Raw genomic sequence first — 27,779 nt, forward strand, 5'->3', positions numbered from 1 at the left:
TTTCTTTTGATTGTTGACCCAGAAAATCATTGTTAGCAGCTAAGGCAAATACCTGTCCAGGAAAGACAAATCCAAGATAGAACCCAGGCTCTCACAGCAATATATAAACACAGGATTTCTCAGCCATTTTCCCTGTCTGATGCCATTAGATGCCTCCTGTGTGTTAGCTGCCATGTCATGGTTTGTATGAACCATTATGTATCAAATAGTTTTTCATCATGTACTTTTTAAATAATTTTGTTGAAATTGCCTTTTTTTTTCCCATATTTTTATTCAATACCTTCTTAACTCTTATTCCTAGACCCTCCCCTTCTGCCATGTTCCATAAAGGATGAAGAAAGGAATACAAAGAAAGTCTTATCAAGAAAGTTTTATTTCCCTCATGAGTTGATTTTCTGGAGCCTGAAGGGTTGAATTTCTCTTCAGTTCGGAATATGTCCAGAGTTTCCCTGGTAGCTTAAATTGTAAAGAATCTGCCTGCAGTGCAGGAGACCCAGGTTCAATCCCTGGGTTGGGAAGATCCCCTGGAGAAGGAAATGGCAACCCACTCCAGTATTCTTGCCTGGAGAATTCCACGGACAGAGGAGCCTGGTGGGCTACAGTTCACGGGTTCGCAGAGTCAGACACGACTGAGCGACTCACACGACTGACCGACTAACACACACACAGGAATATGTCCTGTGACTGTCCAGTGACACTTACAGGTAGTATGTGAGATTGTGGACTAGTTCTATTAAATATTGTAAATACTTAGAGAAGTATAAAAAGAAAAGAGTTAAGTTCCAGAGATTCCTAAGAATTAGAATTTGAGAGGGGGATGGGGTGGATTAGTAACAAGAAATAGTCAGAAGGGCGATTCCAGATTCCAATAAATGCTAAAAATTTTATAAAAGACTAAGAAAAACCAATATATTCTGAGTATTTATCATCGTAAGGTTTATATATATATATATATTATTTTTTTCAATAGAAGCCATTTGGAAAATTAGAGTAAATTTGTTTCACTTTTAGATGGCCTTAGTGAAGTACACACCTGAATCTGATTTATCCAAATTTTGTGTGTGAATTTGTTGATAATTGTACTTACTGTGACTCCCATAATTGATAACTGGTACCTTTTTTTTACAATACTTATCTCACTTACTTTAAAAGTCTGCACTTCTGATGAAACGATTATTTTTCTTCACTGACTGTTTAAGCGGCTCAGTGCCCCACTTAGATGTTGTATGCTTAGACTACCCAGACAAGGACTTAAATAAATAAAAATGGAAGATAAAAATAAAGGAATACATAGGAAAAGCATCTCTTAAACTCTCTAAGAAAGAAAATATATCAGTAGGGTTTCTTCAGGATGTCTCATCAGAAAAAAGTAGTTTTCACTGAGATTTGTGAGATCCCAGAAGGGTTTTGTTTTTGTTTTGCATTATTTTTGGACTAGAGGTAGGAAAACAGAGACTCTCTAGTTCTTTCTTGTGTTGTCGGGTTCTGTTTATCATAAGCCTTTTCCTTCTCTTACTCCTTCTTCCCATTTCTGAATTGTTTGTTGGTATTTGGGTTATTAGGATTCCTGTAACCTCTGGCATAGATTCTGAAGGCTTTTTTTTTTCCTCTCAATGAATGTCGAACTGAGGGAGATTGCTACCGTCTTTTGGATTCAAGTTACTTGTTTCATAGAGAAAAAGGATAGAAAGCTGTAACTTAAGGCTTTGGGGCAGCATGACTCATCCTTTACCCCCTTTGCATGTCAAAACTTTACAGTCATGTGAGACTGTAGTTCTTTAGTTTAGTCTCCTTTCAGGTTTCCCAAATATCTAGGAACAAATAACTCTAGAGAGGTCTCTGTAAGATTTACTGTGATTGCCTTATGTTATATAAAATAGTGAAAATCTGGCAGAGAAGATAAATTTGGTAAAGTGAACTACCCTTGGCTTGTTGTTCCAGCTTCCTTATATACCTTGAAAATGGTTTCATTCTGGAGCCACCTTGAGGCCTTCAAGCCTATTTATAATCGATCGTTATTGATTCAAAGTCGTTACTCCAGAAATGGAAGAATAATAAAAAGGTTATATAAGTCCCAGGAGAGGTAATAAGGACCATGGTAATTTTCGCAAGGCATGTTTAGAACTCAGCAACCATAGAAACCTCAAAAATCAGTGGCTTCTACCAGTTAGATGAAGCAGGAATTAAAGCAAATTATAATTTAAGAGATTTATGCGTAAAACAAAACCTGTAGGAATCTTGTAATTATTTAAATATCTGTTCTGTGCCCAGGTTTTACCCCTAAACTCAGAAATCATCTTACACTCTACTATTAAGGGGAGGTGAAAGGAAAATTCACCTAAAATAGACTAGCGGATTATGCTGTCCACCATATAATCAAAACCACCGGGCCTTCAATGGATACATAAACATGTTTTGGTTGCTAGGTCTTTAATGGCTGTTATTTTTGGATTCTGTTCATGATCCACTTCCCAACAGTAAGTCTGATGTGACACAGCTGAGTTCTAAATACGCTACATGTACTTTTTAAAAAAAAGATGGTTGCTGAAGGTTGTGTTCTTTGCATTCTTATCTGAAAAGACAGGTGATAGGGTTTTCTGAGCTCTCTCATTCCTCTTCTCCTGTAGAGTCTCTGTTTCCCCTGAGCCCTCAACACTATCATGGAGAGGAACTTGGGGAAAGTAATATCCCTACTAATATCTCTCTATGGAATGTGGTAGCAGTAATAGTAGAACTGCCTTCAGAGCATGGGTTAGTGTTGTTAAGGCAACAGAGCCCCAGATACTACTCTGTGGTAAAGGGCTGGTTGAATTTGAAGTGTATGGCTTTCAGAAATGTTTATAAGATAGCGTCTGTTTTAAAATTCTGTAACTGTAAATAGCTTTGCCTCTGTGTTATTAAAATAATAGGAATACAGTTTAATGCTGAATCTAGGAAGTCTTATAAGGTTTTAAAGCTTTGAGGGGCACTTTTACTTGAAAGTGGATTATAAAATTGTTCTTATTGCATGTGGAAGCAGGAAAAATTACTATTGTGTCTGTGTCAGTAATCTTGAATTTGAGGTATTACTTCACGTGGATACAGTTAGATAACCTAACCTTTTGGATACTTTCTGTCTACAATTTTTTTTCCCCATGCCTGTGGGATTTTAGTTCCCCAACCAGAGATTGAACTTGGGCTCTTGGCACTGAAAGCATGGAGTCCTAACCACTGGATGCCAGGGAGTTCCTAGTCTAATTTTTTTACCAAGGGTCAACAATTTCTATATTCTTATACCTCCCTCTCAGGCACATGACACTGGTTTGCAGTTCAAATTATGCAGATTTAAGTAGCCTTTCCGGTTACCATAATCAAGTCTTTGAGCAGAAGCTGGTTGTATAAGCTTTTTACTTAGAATGTCTATTTCCTTAAGAACAGGAACAGAGTTCCTCTGAGAAGATACTATTAATGGATAATTAGTATCATCCCATTATTAGCCATTGAGAAAGGTTTCTATCATAACCACTCAGTATCAACTTTATCCTTTTAAGGAAAAATCCTTTTGATTGTTTCTCAGTCCATTGTGACCCTGAGGAGCTGTAATTTCCACCCCCCACCCCCCGCCTTGAGGATATCTACTACTAGATCTTTTCTTCTCCCAGAGAACATTTAGGTACAGGTTGAGATTCTGTTCATAGCTTTCTGAGACATGAAATGTATAACTAGCTCATAGACCTGCAGGGCTTGCTTTCCCTTTCTGAGGCCAAGGGTAACAGTAGAGCCCTAGTTGTGGTGGGATGGAGGGCTGCTTCTTTACCTCCTTATCTTGTCATATAATAGGAATAATGTTTATGGTGCTGTAGTCCTGGCTTCACTTGGCATTTAACCAACCTCCAGTGCTGTTTATTGCTTTGTATCCTCTGCCTCCATGAACATTATCCCTTAAATCTCTATTGCTTTGTAATATATGAGGCAACAAATAGCTTCTGTGATTGGTTAAATGCTGGCATGCTACAAAGGTGTGTATTTTATTGCCTATATAACCCACATCTATAGAGATTATTCCTGTTATCCCAGCCCTCCCATTAAGTGGGCCCTACTGGTACTATGGGACTCTGGATTTTTAATTCTGCCCCTTTGGCAAGTTTTCCTATTAACTGGCATTGGCACAAAAGAAAAGCAAGGAAGAATGACTGGTGCTGTTTACTAATTCTTTATGTTAGAGGAGCATCTTGAATTAGAGAATAATATAGGAAAAAATGGCTCTGGGACATAAATACCATTTGTGGTGATATGTGCTATCTTTACATGCTTCGACAGGTGAGGACAGTTTCAGGCAAACAAATAAGCCTTTTTTTCTCACCCCCTGCCAAGAGTTTAAAAAAATTCAAATTTTTATTTAATAATTCATATTTCATTCAATAATTCATCCAGCTCCCATCTGGTAAGAGTGCCTGCACGCCGTCAGGCTGCTGAAAATACACTGCATTATACACAATTAGGCCAAATGCTAACCTTGTTTTTGTAATAATATGTTGATTTTGCAGTAACTTTCAGTCCACTCTGAGAATGCTGCAGTTTTATGTAATCTTGTAATAGAAGTAGACCACTGTTATACATAGTAAAGAAGAAAACTGGGACTTGGATGAAGAAAATGTAGACATGTTAAGAGCAAGAAATTAAACCCTAGTTTTTTCATGTCAGATCTGGCACTCTTGACACTTGCCCTTAGAAACAAGTGGTTGGTTATTTTAGTTTTTTGTGTTATATTTGTTATTATGTTACTAAGAGCATAGTAGGTTAAAAGCATCCCTGTTCCAGTGTGCCAAAAAGAGAGAATATTGTATGAACCTAATTGGAGCTATATTCAAGAAATTAAGATGAAAATTTTCAGTTACTCACTCTTGTTTTTCCTTGGATATGACTTAATATTTGGAATGGGAGCCCAGAAACTGTTCTCTGAATATTCCTGGTGGAAAAAAAATCCTCTATCTTTGCATCTCAGGTCATCCTTAGTCAGGAGAAGGGGCTCTTTCCTAGTCCCTTCTTTTACAAACTGCTGAGTTTATATACTGCCTTCTAGAGCTGAGAGCCTGTCCTTCATTCATCCCTCTTTTGCCACCCCTGCAAAACCACATATGTATTGCTAGGTTGTTAATTTACAAGATATTGTCAGCATCATATAGAATTCTTCATTCTTTTATCATTCTTTTATCCAGCTAATGAGGCAGACTGAAGAACAGTGAGTGTGCTCCCTCTGTCTGGTTAGCATGTTTCTTTAATGCAGATTGACTTGCTCAGCAGTTGCATTTTGTCTGAAGCCCCTGTTAAGGCCTACCCTGTATGTGGATTCATAACACATCTGTGTGTACATCTACAGTGCTGTATAAATAATAATAAGTAATCACCAGATGGCCTATAACTGCTCCTCTGGACCCGCTGGGTCTCTTGAAGCTGTTAGGAGAGTATTCTGGCATTTTGCTGGAGAAAACTTGTCATAGATTTATTTCTAAAAAAATTCAAACTCACAACTGGGTGTTTAGAACTAGATATTGCTGTCTGTGTTGTAAATATTTAACAGGCTTTGTACAATGACAAGTAAAAGCGCCATTACTAACCACGCACAGTGGCTGTGGAGCTCTTCTTCCCTCCCGGCCATTTAGAAAGGAAACAAAATGCTGATAAATTGTACATTATGAACAAGGTGCAGGAGATGTTCTTTGAATGCTTTTTCTTAGGAAAAGAAAGAGAACTTCAGTGTTCTGCTCAAAGGGTGTAACTGGGCAAACTTAAGCTTTTTAACCTTATGCTGGTGACTTAAATGAAACAAAATGCCCCTTTTAAATTGGACTTTTATAATACAAGAAAAACCCCTTCAGGCTGAAGTTTGGTCATGGCCAGGTTTCAGTTTTAATTGTCTTTATAACTAAATGATAAATCCCTTTGAAAGAGTTGTATTGCAAGTGTTAGTAAATGCTTAGCATTTAGCAAAAATTTTAGACTTTGGATTATGTCTAAAATTTAAGGCATATGTTGTTTGTCCGTATTATTTATAGAGCAAAACATTTTAATTTTTGTCCTCTTCATTTTTCTAAAAAGGGTTATATATTTTGTTGGGGGGAAAACATTATTCTGGTTTAGCCTGCTTATACTTTTCTATATCTTGTTATTGCTAGTCCCCTTCCTCCAGTGTCTGTTCTGGGGTACTTGCTCAGTACAATAATGCATGTTTTTGAAAACCAAAATAAAACTGATTACCTCTAAACATTAATGTTTTTAATCTTGTCTTACCATAAGGTAACATAAAAAAGTTTTTTTAAAAATTGGGTATCTTTTAACTCTTCAGTTTAATTTTGTCTATTTAACCACAGAGGGAATTCCTATAAATTATCACATGTGGCTGTTACATTCCAGTTAGGATGTATAGAAAGCTTTTCTCTTTTAAAAATCTCATCTCGAAGAAGTGACATACAAATTGTGAGGGAGAAATGCTGCTGTTAATAGTTTATTGTAGATAGATTTTGCTTTTTAAGTCTTCACGTAAAATTATCAGGTTAAGGAAAGGATTTCAAGAAGGAAAGCATCATGGAGAAAAGATGGAAGTTTGGGGATTTATCTCTTTGTGTTTTTACTTTCAAGTTTCTTTGTGCAGTGAAACATGCTACCTAAGATTGTGCTTTGGTAAGAATCTGGACTATTTGCAATTGTCATGTGAAAGTACAGAGGAAATGAGAATGGATTTTGTGAAATTAGCCCATTCCCAGTCTGGCACACCATGTGCCCTGTGTGGCTGCCGATTCTGCTGGCAGATTGAAGAGCTGAACCAACTTCTGCTCTAAAGTCTAAAATTGCCAGCCATCATTCCAGCTCTTAAATCTTGTTGTTCCCATTGATGATGTCAGAATTGGCACACACACGGTTCTGTCTTTAGATCCCAGGTGAAATTTGCAATTCCTTGGATTAGAAGGAGAGAGTTCTTTTTTGCCTTTGAAAAACTTAAGGAACTCTGCAAGGAGAGTCAACAGAATAAATCTGCAGCTTTGCCGTGTCCTTTGAGTCATTGTAGAAAGCTGAGTACTCTGTGTGGCGTTCAGCAGATTGGCTGTCAGTGTTGCAGCTCTGCTTATCAAATACATAATCTCTCTGAGAGCCATTTATGTTATTCCGGAGAGAATCATCCAATGGCAAAAGGAACGCCTCTTTTCTCTTTCCAAGGGTCAGATCCTCTTTCTATACTGGTCAATTACCCCTTGATTTTTCCTGAAAAATACCTCAATCTACTGTAAAGATTGGCAGTAGCACAGGTTGCGGATTCGGTTACAGTGACAAGCTCTGATTTCTTAGCCACAGGGAGAGGCATCAGGGTGACACTCATAAGTATGCCAGAGGCTTAATGGTGGTGGTTTTTCTGCTGAGTATCTCAGTCCCCTGTATAAGCTTGGCTTCTCTTCTCTCTCTCTGAGGGAGTTAGCATTTGCTTTAGTGTTTTGCACACCAGTCACTATAAAAGTGCTGCGAGAGTTGTCTTTCTCAAGTCTCTTTCCTTGTCTTTAGTTATTGTCTTCTCCAGTTTGAAATCAAGCCCTGTAGTCTTAATTTTTTTATGTTTTTGCCTTCCTCTTTTACTGCTTATCTTGGCTCTTATTAGCTATTGTACGTGACGGGGATTATCAATCAGTGTTTCCTCTAATTAAGAAAAATAAATAGGCTTTTTTTTTAGAGCAGTTTTATATTTACAGAAAAATTGAGAAGAGAGTAAGGAGAATTCGCATATACCCCCACCTTGTTCCATCCCCAGCTTTCCACATCTTGTATTAGTGGGGTAGATTTGTTACAACTAATGAGCCAATATTGATACATTATTATTTAAAGTTCAAAGTTTACATTAGGGTTCACTCTTTGTGTTGTACTTTCTATAGGTTTTGACAAATATATAATAACATGTATCCTCCATTACCGTGTCAAACAGAATAGTTTCACTGCCCTAAAAATCCCCAGTTATTCCGCCTGTTGATCCACTACTCCATCCCAGACTCTGCTAAGTACTGATCGTTTTACTGTCTTCACGTGAAAGGTTAGTTGCTCAGTCCTGTGCGACTGTTTCGAACCCCATGGATTGTAGTGAGCCAAGTTCCTCTGTCCATGGAATTCTCCAGCAAGGATATTAGAGTGGGTAGCCTTTCCCTTCTCCAGGGGATCTTCCCAACCTAGGGATCAATCCCAGGTCTCCCACATTGCAGGCGGATTCTGTACCAGCTGAGCCAGAAGGGAAACCCACATAAGGTAATAGATGTTTTTGTTTGGGTTAAGGGTTAGTAGATGAGAACTGGCTTCCCTGGTGGTGCTAGTGGTAAAGAACTCGCCTGCTAATGCAGGAAATGTAAGAGATGTAAGTTCAATCCCTGGGTCAGGGAGATCCCCTGGTTTAGGAAATGGCAACCCACTCCAGTATTCTTGCCTGGAAAATCCCATGGACAGAGGAGCCCGGCCAGCTATAGTCTATGGGACCACAAAGAGTCACAAAGACATGACTGAGCAGATGAGAACTGGCTTAGGAGGAATGGCCCCTGAGCAAAGGAGACATGGCAACTTGTGAGGATGTCAAAAATAAATAGATTTACTTGTTAGCTTTGTTTGGGCTATCTCGACTTCCTTCTGCTAGATACTAGTTGAGAAGTAAAAATTGTGTGTGGGGGGGTGGGGGGGGTCATGATGCATAGCTTGCAGAGTCCTAGTTCCCCGACCAGGGATTGAACCCTGGCCCCAGCAATGATAGCACCAAGTCCTAGCCACTGGACTCCCAGGGAATTCCCAAGAAGTATAAATCTTAAGGCTTCCCTGGTAAAGAATCTGTCTGCAATGCTGGAGACCTGGGTTTGGTCCTTGGGCTGGGAAGATCCGTTGGAGAAGAAAATGGCAACCCACTCCAGTATTCTTGCCTGAAAAATCCCATGGACAAAGGAGCCTCGCAGGCTCATGGAGTTGCAAGGAGTTGGACACGACTTAGCAACTAAACCACCATCACCATAAATCTTAAGGGCACCAATAAACATTAGAAACGACTTAATTCTTTTTTGATAGAGACATTTCCTGCTTGTCCTGGTTTGGAAATTTTATTTCTTATTACTATTATTTATGTATTTTGGCAGTGCCTCCAGGTTTGCAGGATGTTAATTCCCTGACCAGGGATTGAACTTGTGTCCTTGGCAGTGAAAGCGTGGACTCCTAACCACTGGACCACTAGGGAATTCCCATGGACATTTTAGATTGATAAAATATGGGAGAAATGGAGTGACCTGATTTCTTTAGTTCTGGGATTCAAGTTCCCTGTCACTTAGAATATTAACTCCATGGTATTAAGTAAGATCTCTTTTCATAGAGATACTCTTTACCTTTTAGATTTGGCTATATATGAGACTCATTCTTGGCCTCAGTACTTATTTAATTTCCTTACTTGTTGAACTGAGATGACTTAATGGTAAAAATGAACACTAGCCTAGGGTAGGCTCTATAGAATAATGTTCAGAGTTAACATCAGTTAGTGCAGGCCAACATCGTATGTATGCATGCATACATCTACAACTTAGAGGAAATATTGTTTTTATATAATGTACAGGAATTATGTGGAGATCATATGGGGGGAATGGGAAAGAACAAAAGCAAAGAAAATGGTTTAACTTTATCCATGTGTCATAACAGCAGAATAACAATAACTAAAGCTAACTGAGCTCTTATATACTGTACGGAAGTACTTTACAGATATTATTTTATTTAGCCTAAAAATCCCCTGAGGGACAGTATAATATTATCTTCATTTTACAATACAGAGGAGAAAATTAAGGCTCAGAGAGGTTAAATAACTTGTACAAGGTCGTATAGTACTTTGTGATGGAGCTATAAGGCCAGACAGACTTCAGACCACTTTTACTAGGATAAATTGCTTCCTTATTCTTTCCCATAAACATGTAAATACACACACCTAGCACAGAAGAAAAAAAGGAGTGGTGGGGGTTTTTGCACTGGTCCCACGGCAGTCTCTTAAGTTTAGGCCCTAGCTGTAGTTTGTTACTGATCTAGATAGACGTCTGGCTGCCATACCAGAGAGAGCTGGATCAACAGCTGAGCTATGCCTGTGTGAAGAGATAAGAGTTCTTACTAAAATGAAGAGCCATCTCTGCAACTGCCTCAGCCTTATTAATCTGCATTTTTTATCTGCCTGGGAATGCTGCTGAGATGTATCTAACTCTCTGTGAGGCAAACAACCACTATTTAGTAGTACGGGCATGATTTTAGGATGGGAAAGAAAACCAATTCTTGACTAACCAGAAATGTAGATAGAACTAGACAACTGTGACCTAAAAACCATAGCTTCAGCCTTCTCCACTAATAGGCCCAAAGATACACTGTGGTGTCATCTTTGTGAATTGTAGACTTGGTCACTTCCTGTTTCATATTCCCTTCTTTCTCCTTAGTTTTGTGGCTATAGGATGCAGAGGATGGTGTCTGGGTGTCTTGCTTTGTGTAGTGCCATGTAGCAGTGGGGCTTTTGTTATTGTGGCTGTAGTACTAATTGGTGACAAGAGGAAACATGACGAAGGTGGGATTAGGGTATGATTTGGAGTGTATTACCAGTGTAGTGAGATATGTGATCTGCCCAGTGGTTGATAGCACATTTATTTTCTGACTTTTTGGAGGTATGATTGCATGGAAGGCCTTAACTTGTTGACTAATAGAATTCGTCTTCACTCAGATCTCACATTCTTTCCTTCTTTGACTTCATAACACTTCCATTTATATACTTTTTCCTTTTCTCTTATGAACTGTGGTGTGTTGATGCAGTGGACATTTTATCATTGGAAGTGGAATTACATAACCAAGTAGATACGTGGAAATATTTATGTGAAATAATTTGTGATTTAAAAAATATGTACATGAATACATAAAGGATCAAAAGAGATTGGAGAGTCTTACAGTTGATATTTTTAACAGAGGTATTCTTTGTATGTTTTGTCTGAATGTCTTTATCCTTTGCTGGAAAGTTGTTTTAAATGTACATTTCCTTGTTGATTTTGACAGTGATTCATTATATAACTGTGGACTGTGTGAAACTAACTCTACATTCAGCTGCAGGATATATCTGACTGGAGTCTTTTCTACCTCTGACAGTGAAGTCAAATTCTTGGCTTCAGAGCTGAGAATGCCTTCCTTATTGGGCAAGGTCACAAACTATCAAAATGATAACTCTGGATGTCCAGTGATCTCATTTGATTATTTTGTTGGATACCTCTGACAAGCCAGTTAGTTGTATGTGTAGATGCATGTTTCTTTGTGTGTGTGTGTGTCTGTCTGTCTCCTGCCAGGAGTTTCTGTAAAATTGTAAATACAAAGGAGAGGTGATTCAGAGCAACAACCTATCAAACAGAAACTGCAAGCTTGGCTCCTAAGAGGTTATCAGGTAGACAATGACAGCTTAGCAGGACAGATAATTATTTTTTAAAAAAGGAAAAGGCCCTACATTTTAATGCTAGCCTCAATTACCTCCTTTTTGTATCTCTGTTCTCAAGCTTACTGACTAAAACAACAATAGCAACAAAAATCTTTCACTGCCGTAAGTTATTTGACTCGAGTGAAGAGAGTTGTTGAGATAGTTTTAAAGATCTGTTGTGGTGTGTAGGTGGAGATAACTGTATGATACCAGAGTGGGCAAATAATACTACAGACATCTGTCACTTAAGTGAGCATCATTTTCTTTTTACACGGTGGCAATCTGTGTGCATTAATTTTTTTCACTGTGTTGTTTATTCAGTTTCAGGTATTTCTTGGGATTAAGGAAGAGACTGTAGTCCATTTAAACTGTGTTGAAAGGGAACAGTAAAAGTAGTTACTCTAAAATTTTCTGGGGTCTAGATGTCTACGTATGTTCTATAAGGCATCATGTTAGATTCAGTAATTTACCTATTCCCTTTTCAGTCTTTCTTTTTCCTCCCTTTTAGTTTTTACCTAGATAATTGTTGCAAAAGTGAAAAGGGGAGACTATTTCATCATTCTTTTAATTTTACTTTATATGCATTTAAAGCTACAGCCAGACAGGGCTTCTTGGAGGCTTGTACTTTCAGTTATGCGTGTGACTGCTCAGGGGAGAGAGTTGTGCATGCACATATCGTAGCTCGTGGCAGAGCAGTGGTTAAAGGTTTGAACATATTGTACCTTGCAGTCCTAAGGGAGGCATTTTGCTCCTCCATAGACAATAATCGGCTTGTCAGAGTCGAATGGCTTTTTGTTTTTTCTTTATCTAGTAAAATGCAGTGGGCTAAGCCTTTCTGGGAAGCAATTTCTTCCTCCACCACATGGACAGAAGGTCGTGGATGCTGTCTCTGAAACAAAGGGGAAGTGGTGATAGAAAAATCTGTGGCTAGGGCATAATTAGATTGGAGCTCTGTCACAGAGACAACAATTCTTGTTTGAAAGCTGGACTTTTCTGCTATGCCATGCTTTTCTGTCTTCACATTAGAAATATAAGCAATGAGTATTCATTCTACTTCAGGCTTAATTTTTCAGGCTCTTTTCTAAGCACTCTGAGAATAAACGTGGAACAATTTACTTTTCTTGGTGGTTTCCAAAAATTTTTAAGATTGCTTTCCAGCAAAATTGAGAGGACGGTACAGCGACTCCCCATATACTCCCTGCTTCCCTACAAACATAGCCTTTCCTGTTGTCAGCATACCCCACCAGAGTGGCATATTTGTTTCAACTAATGAACCTACACTGACACACCATAATCACCCAAAGTCCATAGCTCACCTAAGAGTTCACTCTTATTGGTGTACATCTGATGGGTTTGGAAAATATATAATGACATACAGTCATCATTATATTATCACACAGAATAGTTTCACTGCCATAAAAATCCCCTGTGCTCCACCTGTTCTTTTTCCCCTCATCCCCCCAACTCCGAGCAACTATTGATCTTTTTGCTGACTCCATCGCTGTACCTTCTCCAAAAGCCACATAGTTGAAATCATACAGTATGTAGGTTTTTTCAGATTGCCATCTTTTACTTAATATGCTTAAGATTCCTTTATGTCTTCCCATGGCTTGGTACCTCAGTTCTTTTTAGCAGTGAGTAACATTGGAGGTGGAGAAGGCAATGGCAAGCCACTCCAGTACTATTGCCTAGAAAATCCCATGGATGGAGGAGCCTGGGAGGCTGTAGTCCATGGGGTCACTAAGGGTCGGACACGACTGAGCGACTTCACTTTCACTTTTTACTTTCACACATTGGAGAAGGAAATAGCAACCCACTCCAGTGTTCTTGCCTGGAGAATCCCAGGGATGGGGGAGCCTGGTGGGCTTCCATCTATGGGGTTACACAGAGTCGGACACGACTGAAGTGACTTAGCAGCAGCAGCAGCAACATTGGAGGGACTGATGCTGAAGCTGAAACGGCAATACTTTGGCCACCTCATGCGACGAGTTGACTCACTGGAAAAGACTCTGATGCTGAGAAAGGTTGGGGGCGGGAGAAGAAGGGGACGGCCGAGAATGAGATGGCTGGATGGCATCACTGACTCTCTGGACATGAGTTTGAGTGAACTCCGGGAGTTGGTGATGGACAGGGAGGCCTGGCGTGCTGTGATTCATGGGGTCGCGGACAGTCGGACACGACTGAGCGACTGAACTGAACTGAACTGAGTATTCCTTTGTCTGGATGTACCACAGTTATTTATCCATTTACCTACTGAAGGATATCTTGGTTGCTTCCAAGTTTTGGCAGTTGTGAATAAAGCTGCTGTAAAAATCCATGTGCAGGTTTTTGTGTGGATGTAAATTTTCAAGAAACTGCCAAATTGTCTTCTAAAGTGACTCTGTCTTTTTTCATTCCCACCAGCAATGAATGAGAGTTCCTTTTGCTTCACACCCTTGTCAGTATGTGTGGTGGTATGCCCTTGTTGTTTTAATTTGCATTTCGCTGATGTCATATGATGTGCAGCATCTCTTTACAGGTTTTTTGTTTGCTATCTGTATAGCTTTGGTGAGACGTTTGTTAAAGTCTTTGGCCTGTTTTTTAATTTGGTTGTTTGTTTCCTTATTGTTGAGTTTTTGTTTGTTTGTTTGTTTTTTGCTGCACTGGACAGCATGTGAGATCAAACCCCCACACCCTGTAGTGGAAGTGCAGAGTCCTAACCACTGGACCAATAGGGAAGTCCCATCCTTGTTGTTGAGATTTAAGAGTTCTATATGTATTTTGGATAGCAGTCCTTTATCAAATGTGTCTTTTGCAAATACTTTTTCTCAGGCTGAAGCTTGCCTTCTCATTCTCTTGACATTGTTTTTCACAGAATACAAGTTTTTATTTAATGAAATCCAATTTATCAATTATTCCATTCATTGATCATGCCTTTGGTGTTATCTCTAAAGTCATTGCCAAACTCAAGATTATATATAGGTTTTTTCCTGTGTTATCCTTTGGGAGTTTTATAGTTTTGTGTTTCACATTTATGTTTATGATCCAGTCTGAATTAGTTTTGCAAAAGGTTTAAAGTCTGTGTCTATATTCTCTTTTTTGCTTATGGATTTCAAGTTGTTGAAAGCACTATTTCAGAACTATTTGTTGAAAAGATTATTGTATTGCTTTTGCTCTTTTTTTTTAATGAGGTGTAATTGAGGTATAACATTATAAAAGTTTTAGGTGTATAGCATAATGATTTGATATTTACATATACTGCAAAGTGATCACCACAGTAAATCTAGTTACCATCCATCACCTTACATAATTACAGAATTTTTTCCTTGTGATGAAAACTTATTCTCTCTTCAGTTCAGTTCAGTCGCTCAGTCGTGTCCGACTCTTTGTGACCCCATGAATCACAGCACGCCAGGCCTCCCTGTCCATCACCAACTCCCGGAATTCACTCAAACCCACCTCCATCGAGTCAGTGTTGCCATCCAGCCATCTCATTCTCTGTTGTCCCCTTCTCCTCCCTCCCCCAATCCTTCCCAGCATCAGAGTCTTTTCCAGTGAGTCAACTCGTCGTATGAGGTGGCCAAAGTATTGGAGTTTCAGCTTTAGCATCAGTCCTTCCAATAAACACCCAGGACTGATCTCCTTTAGAATGGACTGGTTGGATCTCCTTGCAGTCCAAGGGACTCTCAAGAGTCTTCTCCAGCACCACAGTTCAAAAGCATCAATTCTTCGGTGATCAGCTTTCTTCACAGTCCAATTCTCATATCCATACATGACCACTGGAAAAACCATAGCCTTGACTAGACGGACCTTTGTTGGCAAAGTAATGTCTCTGCTTTTTAATATACTATCTAGGTTGGTCATAACTTTCCTTCCAAGTCTTTTAATTTCATGGCTTCAATCAACTACTTTCAAATACGTAATATATTAACTGTAGTCATCATACTGTATATTAAATCCCCGTGATTTAATTATAACTGGGAATTTGTGCCTTTTGACCCCCTTCCCCTATTTGACCCCCTTCACCCCCAATCTCTGGTAACTACCAACTTGTTCTCTATAAGTTTGGTGGGATTTTGTTTTGTTTTAAGATTCCATATATGATTGGCTCTCTGTATCCGTGGATACGGAATAGTGTTGTTCCGTATCTTTTAATGTATCAGTTGGCCATCTGTATATCTTCTTTGGAAAAATATTCAGATCCTCTGTCATTTTTAATTGAATTGTGTGAGGTTTTGCTATTGAATTGTATGAGTTCTTTATGTATTTTGGATATTAACTGCTTATCAGATATATGTTTTGCAAATATTTTCTCTTATTCAGTAGATTTTTTCATTTTGTTGATGATTTTCTTTGTTGTGCAGAAGCTTCTTAGTTTGTTGTATTCTCACTTGTTTTTGTTTTTGCTGCCTTTGCATTTTGTGTCAGATTCAAAAAACAGTCACCAGTATGGATGACAAGGAGCTTATTGCCTCTTGTTTTTTCCTTAACGAGTTTTATGGTTTCAGGTCTTACATTCAAGTTTTTAATCCACTTTGAATTTAATATTTGTATTTGGTATTAGATAGTGGTCCAGTTTTTACTCTTTTGCACGTGTCTATCCAGTTTTCCCAACAGTGTTTTTTGAGGAAACTCCCCTTTCTCCCATTGTATAGTCTTGTCATAAATTAACAGTATATGCATGGGTTTATTTTGGGCTCTCTTTCATTGATATGCATGTTGGTTTGTTGGTGATATGTATGTTGGTTTTTATGCCAATATCATACAGTTTTGATTACTATAGCTTTGTGATATCGTTTGAAATCAAGGAGCATGTTGCCTCCAGGTTTGTTCTGTCTCAAGATTTCATTGACTATTTGGATTCTTTTGTGCTTCCATACACATTTTAGGATTGTTCTTTTTGTAAGAAATGCCATTAGAATTTTGGTAAGGATTGCACTGAACATGTATATTGCTTTGGATAGTATGGACATTTTAACAATATTTATTCTTCCAGCTCATGAACATGATTATCTTTCTGTTTATTTGTGTCTTCTTCAGTTTCTTTTGTCAGTGTCTTAAGAGTTTTCAGTGTCCAGGCCTTTCACTTTTGTGGTGATAATGTATTCTTGGGTATTTTATTCTTTTTGATGCAATTATAAATGGTATTGTTTTCTTAATTTTTCTTTATGATAGTTCATTATTAGTGTGTCGAAATACAACACTTTTTGTATGTTGATTTTATATCCTCAGCCTTTGTTGAATTCACTTTAAGAATTTTTTGGTGGTCTTTAGGGTTTTCTATGTATCATCTGCAAATAATGACGGTTTTACTTCTTCCTTTCCCATTTGGATTACTTTTATTTCTTTTTCTTGCCTAACTGTTGTAGCTAGGATTTCCAATATTGTGTTGAATAAAAATGGTAAATGTGGTGTTTTGTTCTGTTCCTGATCTTAGAAGAAAACTTTAGCTTTTCATTGTTCAGTATGATGTTATGGGCTTGTCATGTGTGACCTTTATTACACTGAGGTATGTTCCCTCTATACTCACTTTGTTGAGAATTTTTATCATAACTAATGTTGAATTTTGTCATATGTTTTCTGCATCTAGTGAGATGATAGAATACTTTTTATCCTTCATTTGGTAAATGTGGTATATCACATTGAATGGTGTATTGGATACTGAACCATCCTTGTATCCCTAGAATAAATCCCATTTGACCATGGTATATGATTCCTCTTAAGGTATTGTTGAATTCTATTAATATGGTGTTGAGGATTTTTGCATTTTTGTTTATCAGGGATATTGGCCCATAATTTTCTTTTCTTGTGGTATTCTGGTTTTGGTGTCAGGGTAATGCTGACTTTGTAAGATGAGTTTGTAAGTATTCCTTCTTTTTAAATTTTTTGGATGTTTGAGGATTGGTGTTAATTCTTTGAATGCTTGGTAGAGTTCATCTGGTCCTGGACCTTTGTTTGTTGAGAGGCTTTTGGTTACTGATTCAAAGTCCTTACTGGTAAACCGTCTGTCCATATTTTCTGTTTCTTCATGACTCAGTCTTGGATACTTGTATGTTTTTAGGAATGTATCCGTATCTCTTAGGTTGTCCAGTTTGTTGACTTACAGTTGTTTGTAGTAGTCTCATATGATACTTTGTATTTCTGAGGTATCACTTGTAATGTCTCCTCTTTCATTTCTGATTGGTTTTTCTTGTTTTATTTAGTGCTCTTTTTTTGGTTAATCTAGCTAAATGTTTGTCAATTTTGTTTATCTTTTCAAAGAACCAGCTGTTGGTTTCTTTGATCTTTTTAATTGTCTTTTTAGTCTCTAATTCATTTATTTCTGCTCTGATCTTTGTTGTTTCTTTCCTTCTCCTAACTTCAGGTCTTGTTTGTTCTTTTTTAAGTTCCTTGAACTGTAAAGTTAGGTTGTTTATTTGAGATTTTTCTTATTTCTTGAGGTAGGTAGGCATTTATTGCTCTTAGCTTCCCTCCTAGAACTGCTTCTGCTGCATACCATAAATTTCAGTATTTTATATTTCCATTTTACTTTGTCTCAAGGAATTTATTTCTGTTTCAAGTTCTTTATTGCCCTATTGGTTGTTCAGTAGCATATGTCATTTCCACATATTTGTGAATTTTCTAGTTTTCTTCTTGTGACTAATTTCTAGTTTCATACCATTCTGGTCTGAAAAGATGCTTGGTATGACTTCAGTATTCTTAAATTTATTAAGACTGTTCTGTAGCCTAACATGTGATTCATCCTGGAGAATATTTCATGGGCACCTGAGAAGAATGTTTGTGTCTTTGCTCCTTTGTTAAAAAATAAATTGACTATATTTATATGGGTCTGTTTCTGGACTCCCTGCTCTGTTCCACTGATCTTTTAATCTGTTCTTTCACCAATACTACATCTTGATTACCCATAGCTTTATCATATATATTGGAGTTACATACTCTCGGTCCATCAACATTGTTCTTCTTCAGTATTATGTTGGCTATTTTGGGTTTTTTGCCTCTCCATATAATCTTTAGAATCAGATTGTTGACATCCACAGTAATTTTGTGGGATTTGTTGGGATTTTGATTGGGTTTGGATTAAATATATAGACCAAGTTGGGAAGAAATTACATCATCTTTACAGTAAATACCCATTTAGTTGTTCTTTGATTTCATTCATCAGAATTTTATAATTTTCCTCATGTAGATCTTTCACATATTTTGTTAGATTTATACCTATGTATTTAATTTGGGGAGGTACTAATGTAAATGGCGTTGTGTTTTTAATTTCAAATCCCACATGTTTATTTCTGGTATACAGTAAAGCATATGATGACTGTATATTAACTTTGTATCCTGCAATTTTGCTGTAATTTATTCTTGGAGTTTTTTATTTCTTTTGGATTTTCTACATAGATGATGATGTCAACTGCAAACAGTTTTCTTTTTTCCTTCATGATCTCTATGACTTTTATTTCCTTTTCTTATCTTATTGCATTAGCTAGGGTATCAGTACAATGTTGAAAAAGAGTGGTGAGAGTGGGGGATATCATTGCTTTGTTCTTGATTTTAGCAGAAAAGCTTTGAGCTTTTCATGATTTAGTGTTAACTATCAGTAACCTCAGATATGCAGATGACACCACCCTTATGGCAGAAAGTGAAGAGGAACTCAAAGGCCTCTTGATGAAAGTGAAAGAGGAGAGTGAAAAGTTTGGCTTGAAGCTCAACATTCAGAAAACGAAGATCATGGCATCTGGTCCCATCACTTCATGGGAAATAGATGGGGAAACAGTGGAAACAGTGTCAGACTTTATTTTGGGGGGCTCCAAAATCACTGCAGATGCTGATTGCAGCCAGGAAATTAAAAGGCGCTTACTCCTTGGAAGGAAAGTTATGACCAACCTTGATAGCATATTAAAAAGCAGAGACATTACTTTGCCAACCAAGGTCCGTCTAGTCAAGGCTATGGTTTTTCCCATGGTCATGTATGGATGTGAGAGTTGGACTGTGAAGAAAGCTGATTGCCGAAGAATTGATGCTTTTGAACTGTGGTGTTGGAGAAGACTCTTGAGAGTCCCTTGGACTGCAAGGAGATCCAAGCAATCCATTCTAAAGGAGATCAATCCTGGGTGTTCATTGGAAGGACTGATGCTAAAGCTGAAACTCCAATACTTTGGCCACCTCATGTGACGAGTTGACTCACTGGAAAAGAGTCTGATGCTGGGAGGGATTGGGGGCAGGAGGAGAAGGGGACGACAGAGAATGAGATGGCTGGATGGCATTACCAACTCGATGGACATGCGTTTGAGTGAACTCCGGGAGTTGGTGATGGACAGGGAGGCCTGGCGTGCTGTGATTCATGGGGTCGCAAAGAGTCGGACACGACTGAGCGAGTGAACTGAACTGAACTGATAGGTATTTTGTAGATGTTCTTTATCAAGTTAATGAAGTTCCCATATATTCTTAGTTTGCTGAGAGTTTTTATCATGAATTCATGCAAGATTTTGTTAAGTGCTTTTTCTTTATCTATTGATATGATCATGAGATTTTTCTTCTTTAGCCTGCTGATGTGATGGATTGCATTCATTAATTTTTGAATGTTGAACAAGCCTTGCATACTTGAAATAAATCCCTCTTGTTTGTGGTGTATAACTCTTTATACATTGTTGGATTTGATTTACTAATATTTTGTTGGGGATTTTTGTATTAATGTTCATGAGAGAGAATGGTTTGTAGTTATATTTTCTTGTAATGTCTTTCTCTGATTTGGGTATTTGAATAATGTTGGCCTCATAGAATAAGTTAGAAAGTTTTCTCTCTGCTTCTGTCCTCTAGAGGAGACTGAAGAAAATTTGTATAGTTTATTCCTTAAATGTTTGGTGGAATTCGCCAATGAACACGTCTAGGCCTGGTGCTTTCTGTTTTGGAAAGTTGTTAATTGTTGAGTCAATCTGTTTAAAAGATACAGGCCTTTTCAGATTGTCCATTTCTTCTTGTGTGAGTTGTAGCAGATTGTGTCTTTTAAGGAGTTGGTCCATTTCATCTAGGTTATCAAGTTTGTGGACATAGCATTATTCATAATATTCCTTTATTATCCTTTTAACATCCATGCAATCTGGAGTGATGTCCCTCTTTGATATCTGGTACTAGTAATTTGTGTCTTCTTTCTTGGCCTATCTAAAGGTTTATCAACTTTATCAACCTTTTCAAAGAATCAGGTTTTGGCTTTATTGATTTCTTGTTTTTAATTGTATTTTATTTCTGTTCTGATTTTTATTAATTTTCTTCTACTTACTTTTCCTTTAATTTGTTCTTCTTTTTCGAGTCCATTGTGATCTGAAAGCAGATAGTGTATGATTATTTGTTAAAGTCTGTCTTAGTGAATGTGAACTTGAGAAGAATGTGTAATCTGCTATTCTTGGATGAAGTATTCTATATATGTCAATTATGTTCAGTTGATTGATGGTGTTGTTGAGTTCAGCTTTGTCCTTCCTGATTTCCTACCTGCTGAATCTGTCCATTTCTGATAGAAGAATGTTAAAGTCACCAACTGTAATAGTTGGTTTATTTGTTTTTTCTAGCAGTTCTGTCAGTTTTGGGGTCACATGTTTTGATACTCTGTTGTTAGGTATATATATATTAAAGATTTTTTTTTGTCTTTTTGGAGTATTTGTTCCTTTATCATTATGTAATGCCTCTCTTTATCCCGGATGACTTTCAATGCTCTGAAGACTGCTCTGTCTGAAATAAATATAGCTCTTTCCCTTTCTTTTGACTAGTGTTACCATGGTATTTTTCTCCATTACTTTAAAAAAAATTTATTTTAATTGGAAGATAATATTTAAAATAACTACAGTATTGCAAAGAAATAGAGGAAATGCAAAGAAATAGAGGAAAACAATAGAATGGGAAAGACTAGAGATCTCTTCAAGAAAATTAGAGATACCAAGGGAACATTTCATGCAAAGATGGGCACCATAAAGGACAGGAACGTAGGTATAGACCTAACAGAAGCAGAAGATATTAAGAAGAGGTGGCAGGAATACACAGAAGAAGTATACAAAAAAGATCTTCATGACCCAGATAACCATGATGGTGTGATCACTCACCTAGAGCCAGATATCCTGGAGTGTGAAGTCAAGTGGGCCTTAGGAAGCATCACTATGAACAAAGCTAGGAGGGGAAGGAATTCCAGCTGAGCTATTTCAGATCCTAAAAGATGATGCTGTGAAAGTGCTGCACAATATGCCATCAAATTTGGAAAACTCAGCAGTGGCCACAGGACTGGAAAAGTTCAGTTATTATTCCAATCCCAAAGAAAGGCAATGCCAAAGAATGTTCAAACTACCACCCAGTTGCACTCATCTCACATGCTAGGAAAGTAATCCTCAAAATTCTCCAAACTATTCTTCAACAATACATGAACCGAGAACTTCCAGATGTTCAAGCTGGATTTAGAAAAGGCAGAGGAACCAGAGGTCAAATTGCCAACGTCTGTTGGATAATAGAAAAGCAAGAGAATTCCAGAAGAATATCTACTTCTGCTTCATTGACTATGCTAAAGTCTTTGACTGTGTGGATCACAATAAACTGTGGAAAATTCTTTAAGAGATGGGAGTACCAGACCACCTGACCTGCCTCCTGAGAAATTTGTATGCAGGTCAGGAAGCAAGAGTTAGAACTGGACATGGAACAACAGATTGGTTCCAAATTGGGAAGGGAGTACATCAAGGCTGCATATTGTCACCCTGCTTATTTAACTTATATGCAGAATACATCATGTGGAATGCTGGACTGGATGAAACACAAGCTGGAATCAAGATTGCTGGGAGAAATATCAGTAGCCTTGGATATGCAGATGACATCACCCTTATGACAGAAAGCAAAGAGGAACTAAAGAACCTCTTGGTAAAAGTGAAAGAGGAGAGTAAAAAAGCTGGCTTAAAACTCAATTTTCAAAAAACTAAGATTATGGCATCCAGTCCCATCATTTCATGGCAAATAGATGGGGAAACAATGGAAACAGTGAGAGACTATTTTCTTGGGCTCCAAAATCACTGCAAATGGTGACCGCAGCCATGAAATTAAAAGACACTTGCTCTTTGGAAGAAAAGCTGTGACCAACCTAGACAGCATATTAAAAAGCAGAAACTTTACTTTTTCGACAAAGGTCCGTATAGTCAGAATTATAGGATTCCAGTAATCATGTATGAATGTGAGAGTTGGACCGTAAAGAAAGCTGAGCACCAAAGAATAGATGCTTTTGAACTGTTCTGTTGGAGAAGACTCTTGAGAGTCCCTTTGACAGAAAGGAGATCAAACCAGTCAATCCTAAAGGAAATCAGTCCTGAATATTCATTGGAAGGACTGATGCTGAAGCTTCAATACTTTGGCCACCTGATGCGACAAACTGACTCATTTGAAAAGATCCTAATGCTGGGAAAGATTGAAGGCAGGAGGAGAAGGGGGTGACAGAATATGAGATGGTTGGATGACATCACCAACTCGATGAAGATGAGTTTGAGAAAGCTCTGAGAGTTGATGAGACAGGGAGGCCTGGTGTGCTGCAGTCCATGGGGTTGCAAAGAGTCGAACAACATTGAACAACTGAACTGAACTGAACTGAAAATATTGTGGTTTAACTTTACAATATTGTAATAGTTTCTGCTGTGCATAATTATGAATCAGCCATAGGCATATACTCGTCCCCTCCCTATCCCATACTTTGAATGTATGTCTTTATACTTATATTGAGTTTAGGTAAACAACATATAGTTGGATCTTGTTTTATTTATTTATTTATTTTTGGCTTTGCTGGGTCTTTAATCTTGCACACGGGCTTTCTCTAGTTGTGGAGAGCACAGGCTACTCTCTAGTTGGAGTGTGAGGGCTTTGTGGAGCATGGGCCCTAGAATCTGCAAGCTTCAGTAGTTGCAGCGTGTGGGCTCAGTAGTTGTGGCTTGTGGGCTCTAGAGCGCTGATTCAGTAGTTGTAGAGCACAGGCTTATTTGTCCTGTGGCATGTAGGATCTTCCCTGACCCAGAATCAAACCTTGTCTTCTTTACCACTGAGCCACCAGGGAAGTCCAGGTCTTGTTTTTTGATCCAATCTGATCATCTCTTTTAATTGATGTATTTAGACTATTGCCATTTAAAGTGACTATTGATTACTGATATTTGGTTTAATATATACCATATTTGTTATGCTCATAGTTCAGGTGGCCTGAAGTCCAAAATCAAGGTGCAGGCAGAGCCACACCCCCTCTGGAGGTTTTCAGGAGAATTCTTTCCTTACTCCTTACCTCTTCCAGCTTCTGATAACTGCCAGCATTTTTTGTCTTGTGGCCATATCATTCCAGTCTCTGATTCTGCCTTCACATCACCTTTTTCTTTGTCTGTAAGCACCTCCCTCTTGCAGCGGTACTCGTGATGGCATTGAGAGCCCAATGGTATAATCCAGGATAACCTCTTCTTCTCAAAACCTTTAATATAGTCATCATATAAGGTAACATTCATGGGTTCTAGGAATTAGGACATGGGCATATTTTGGGGAGCTGTTATGAGCTGAATTATGCCCCTAAATATACATGTTGAAATCTTAGTCCCAAGTACTTCAGAATGTGACCTTATTTGGAAATAGGATCATAGATGTAATTAGTTGATAATGAGGTAATACTGGAGTAGAGTAGGTCTCCAATCCAGTATAACTGGTGTCCTTATAAAAAGAGAAAATGGGACACAGATGTATACCCAGGGCATAAAAGATGGAGTTATGCTGCCACAAGCCATGAACACCAAAGATTACTGGTAAACCACCAGAAGCTAGGAGAGGAACATGGGTTGGATTCTCCTTTACATCCTTCAGAAGGAGCAAGCCCTGCTGACATCTTGATTTCAAACTCTGGCCTCCAGAATTATGAGACAATAAATTGTTATTTAAGCCCCCAGGTTTGTGGTACTTTGTCAACTCTAGTGAACTAGTATGGGAGCCATTATTGTTCTACCATGTTGTGGTAGTGGTTTGTTACCAAAAAGTGGAAACTAGGAGTACCAGAGTCTTAACTAACTCCTCCCTGACACCCATTGGTATGCTTAATGACTTTTGTATTTATCATTTCTCTCCTGTCTTCCCCTAACTGACAAATGGGCATGCTGTAATGTGATTTGAAGGTTAAGAGGATCCCATTACCACCTGCTGGTTTGTCTCCATTCTGTTTAATGGGAAGTAGGAATGGGTGGAGGTTCTATGTAATTGGAGCAATTTGTTATCATTTTAAACCACAACCAAAAATTGACTATTGGTTCTCACAGAGGTCTCTAGTAAGAGACTGTGTGCACAAAAAAGATCCATTGTTAAAATCAAGGCATTTCCCTTCATGTATTTTGCTAGATACCTCCAAACTTGAGTAAGCCTGGGAACAGGTTTACAGAAACTAGTCAATGAATAATTTTCTCAATTTCTTCAGATCTTCTCTTTAGCTTTTGTGGATTCAATTTAATTAAAATTTTTCTGAATATCTGCAACGTGCTCGGCATAACACTAGATACTGTGACAGAAAGATGTGTAAGACATCAACATATTCACTGTCTCATAGGGGAAGCAGACATAAAAATGTAGTTACTTGTAAGTATTCACAAGTATTGAGAAGTCTGTTAGACATCAGGGAAGGTTTCATGGAGGATATGATACTTTAACTGATTTTGAAAGATAAGTAGAAATTTGCCAGTCAGAAGGTGGAGAAGAGTATTCCACACGTAAGAGAACAGCATGTACAAAAAATTGAAGCAGCATATCCTGTTCAGAGAAACTGCATATAGTTTTATGTTGCTGGAGCACAAATTGTGATGCAGAGCAGCAGAAGATGAGGCTGGAGAGGTTAGCAGGGGCAGTTTCCCCACTCCCTGATGTTGTTGCTGTTTTGGATCACTATGAAAGTCAAGTAGCGTGTGGATAAGTGTTACTGTTGGGCAGCATAGATTCCATTCTTTTCCTCTGCCTGCCTGTGTTCTTCTATTATAGACATCTATTCAGTGGCCAGCATTCTAAACTTCATCTCTAATGTCTAAAAAGCAAACATTCAAAATTTAATGAGTTTGCCATTTGCTTGGTTTTATTTAAAAACTATTTAGACACAAAAATAGCCAAATATGTCAACAAATTGGGGTAAGAAGTTTTTGCTGCATTAAATTAAGGTGGCAAGGCAGAATCAGTATACCTGTGTTGCAGGAAGGGGGACCCTTCTGGGGCCCAAAAGGTTAACACTCGGAAATGAATTACCCAAGGAGATAAATGAGCTGACAAAGCAAGAGGCTTTAGGGAAGGGGCCTAGGTTAAGGGAACCCAACAGGAGGGTAAGCAGTAGGGTAAGGGAACCCACATGGCTTGCAGTCTTGGATTTTATGGTGATGGGATTAGTTTCTGGGTTGTCTCTGGCCAGTTCTGACTCAGAGTCCTTCCTGGTGGTGCACGCACTGCTCAGCTCAGATGGATGCCAGCAAGAAGGATTCTGGGAGGAGGTAGGACACGTGGCGTCTCCTTTTGACCTTTCCCAAACTCTTCTGGTTAGTAGTGGCTTTTTAGTTCTGTGTTCTTTACCAGGACCTCCTGTCATAAAATAACTCACTCAGATGGTTACTATGGTACCTGGCCAGGGTGGGTGGTTTCAGTCAGTGTGCTTCCCCTAACAACTGTAAGGTGGTTTATTCTAGAGGCTGCCAAATCATTTGAGTCTTTGTCTTTGCCCATTTCTTTATCAGCCTGTAACCTCTTCTGTGGTTGCTAAGGCTCTGGGCACTTAAGATTTGATAGCTTATTTAAAACAAAAATGCATTGCTGTTTTGGAATTATTTAGAGTGAGTGTAATCTTGTAAGCTTGCCCCAACAGTCTAAGCACACTTTTAGAGACAGATATCTCTGTCCTTCTCCTCTCCCCTCCATCTTGCTCTCTCTCTCTCCCTCAGCTTAATTTTTCTTTTGGCTTAACTGTTACAGTAGTAAGTTGTATATACCCTTACAAGGTAGGGTTTTAGTTATTGTATACTCTGTTCTGTGACTCATATATGCTCTGCTCAGCTTATTGTAAGCATTCAGAATCTCCTGTATTTACAAGCTGTGTTTCAGTTGGTTCAGTTCAGTCACTCTGTCGTGTCCAACTCTTTGTGACTCCATAGACTGCAGCATGCCCGGCTTCCCTATCCTTCACCGATTCTCGGAGCTTGCTTATATTCATGTCCATCAAGTCACTGATGCCATCCAACCATCTCATCCTCTGTCTTCACTGTCTCCTCCTGCCTTCAGTCTTTCCCAGCATCAAGGTCTTTTCCAATGAGTCAGTTCTTCGCATCAAGTGGCAGAAGTATTGGAGCTTCAGCATCAGTCCTTCCAATGACTATTCAGGACTGATTTCCTTTAGGATTGACTGGTTGGATCTCCTTGCTGTCAAAGGGACTCTCAAGAGTCTTCTCCAACAGCACAGTTCAAAAGCATCATTTCTTTGGTGCTCAGCTTTCTTTATGGTCCAACTCTCACATCCATACATGACTACTGGAAAAACCATAGACAGACCTTTGTTGGCAAAGTAATCTCTCTGCATTTTAATACGCTCTCTAGGTTAGGCATAGCTTTTCTTCCAAGGAGCAAGCCTCTTTTAATTTCTTGGCTGTAGTCACCATCTGCAGTGATTTTGGAGCCCAAGAAAATAAACTCTTTCACTGTTTGCATTGTTTCCTCATCTGTTTGCCGTCAAGTGATGGGACTGGATGCCATGATCTTAGTTTTTTGAATGTTGAGTTTTAAGCCAGCTTTTTCACTCTTATCTTTCACTTTCATCAAGAGGCTTTTTAGTTCCTCTTCACTTTCTTCCATAAGGGTGGTGTCATCTGCATATCTGATGTGTTTAGGTGTGTTAGAGTATTCTTTTTCCATAATGAAATTTTTTGCACCCCAAGAGAAAAACACAGTGTAGTAGATTTTCTTAACTTTAATGGTTAAGGTCCACATTGTTCACACTGCATGTTTGTCCTTCCACCCATATGTTTGAGTCCCAGGAATGAAAACACTTTTTTTATACTGTGTAGGAAATTAAAAAATAAAAGTATTTGATGTTTTTTAAGAGCTCATAATATCCTAGTAAGAATTTGGGAAGAGAAATGAGATTGAAAAATATAAGCTTGTAATGTCAATAAGAACTTAATAGGACTGTGTGGTAATCATTTGACCCAAAAAGAAGCTTTCCTTGCTTGGTTAAGAACTAAAGCTGTTCCTTAGGGAACTTTAATGGTACCCCAACTAAGTGGCTACATCTGGAAAGTAAAATACTAAAAGGTCTGCCATTAGGCAAGAGCTATGGAGAAAGCAG

General features: G+C 38.3%; 1 protein-coding gene across 4 annotated transcripts in view; it reads left to right on the forward strand.

Moving 5' to 3' along the window:
• The window catches only part of LOC129536215 (cyclic AMP-dependent transcription factor ATF-7), a 96,306-nt gene that overhangs the window by 17,969 nt on the left and 50,558 nt on the right, over window positions 1–27,779 (forward strand). The gene's annotated exons all lie outside the window — the stretch shown is intronic.

This window comes from Moschus berezovskii, chromosome 6 (genome assembly GCF_049115385.1).
Source record: "Moschus berezovskii isolate FMDL1 chromosome 6, NW_MosBer_1.0, whole genome shotgun sequence".
NCBI classification, from domain to species: Eukaryota; Metazoa; Chordata; class Mammalia; order Artiodactyla; family Moschidae; genus Moschus; species Moschus berezovskii.